Below are 1,394 nucleotides of genomic sequence, written 5' to 3'. Positions count from 1 at the left end.
AGTCCTTACGTCATGACTTAACAAGAGGATTCTCCCCAAGCCGTCAAACTGACGTCATCAGAGCCAGAACGCCATTCCAGAGCGAAAGCGATGGCAGACAAGTTTTTTTTCCAGTGTATTGACTTGCATGGTTCAATTGTTCACAACAAGACTAGTAATGTGCACCAAAAAAGTAAGTCGGGTCATTTTTGATTTCATGACGATTGACGAATCATTTTCAATACCATTGGCAAAACTACCACATGTTGTATACTGCCATATAGATATTTTAATATTTTATCTTTAAAATTATTTCAAGCTTATTATTTCAAGCTTATTATTTCAAGTTTTGAAATTGGTTTAATCCAAGTCTTCTAAAAAAGACACATTGGCTTTATATGATTAACAGATTTTAATATAGGCTTTTATTTACATATATAAAAATATTGATCAATTACCATTACAAAAATCTCAGTCTTAAAAATTTGCTCATTCTGTGTATTTGTGTCTTTAAAATAAGGTAAGTTTGTTGCAAAAGCTTACAGCAGGAAGCTTGATTTCAAACTGAATATTTGAATTAACAAAAAATTACAAGTACAAAGTCATTAATAAAATTATAAAACAAATGACCTCAATTCAGTTGTATTGGAAAATATGACAATACTGAATTTTTATAGGCAGTTATTTAAAAGCCATATATGTTGTTTATTTAGATAAATGAAACATCAGATGGCTTTGACCTGTAATGACTGTACAATGTTGTGATGCAGTTAGGCAGACTAGGATATTTATATGTACAAATCAGACAAATATCCCATTCCAAAACATTTCTAGCATAAACTTACATTGTAAAGAAATTAAAGTTCCATCTTTGATTGTTGAAAGACTTTCTGGTGCATTTCACTTAGGATTAGTCGGATTTTCATCGGTCAGGCGTGGATCTATTCTGAAGATTGATAACTTTTGACAAAATTTAATCCAGGAGCAAAGAGAAATAATTTCTATTTAAAGCACGGAAAGATCGCGATTGCACACTAGGCGCGTTTCCATTACAGATTTGCGCAAAACTTTGGCGATATTTTATAAATGTCGATAAAACAGTATTGCGAAATGACGGCGTTTCCATTAACCAATGTTATGAGACTTAAACGTAAACTTTTGCCTCTCGCGATAAGTCATGGCAATGGATTTTGGTGGGATTTTGGCTATATTTATTCAAAGGAGGCTTATGCGTGTATCTTTACAGAAGCAGCAAAGAGCCGCTTCAGAAACGTGCGTGGCACGGCTGGAATAAACCATAGCCTGTATAAAAACATAAACACAAGCATTGAGTGGCCGCAATCAGCTTCAGTGACCGTATCAGAGCCACACTGCACCGCAGACGTGTGCAGTGTAAACTGTCTAAGCATTAATGG

The sequence above is a fragment of the Sinocyclocheilus rhinocerous genome, unplaced genomic scaffold (genome assembly GCF_001515625.1).
Source record: "Sinocyclocheilus rhinocerous isolate Xijiao unplaced genomic scaffold, SAMN03320098_v1.1 scaffold801, whole genome shotgun sequence".
NCBI lineage: Eukaryota > Metazoa > Chordata > Actinopteri > Cypriniformes > Cyprinidae > Sinocyclocheilus > Sinocyclocheilus rhinocerous.
The sequence above is the reverse complement of the archived record's forward strand: the minus strand, read 5'-3'. Positions refer to the sequence as shown.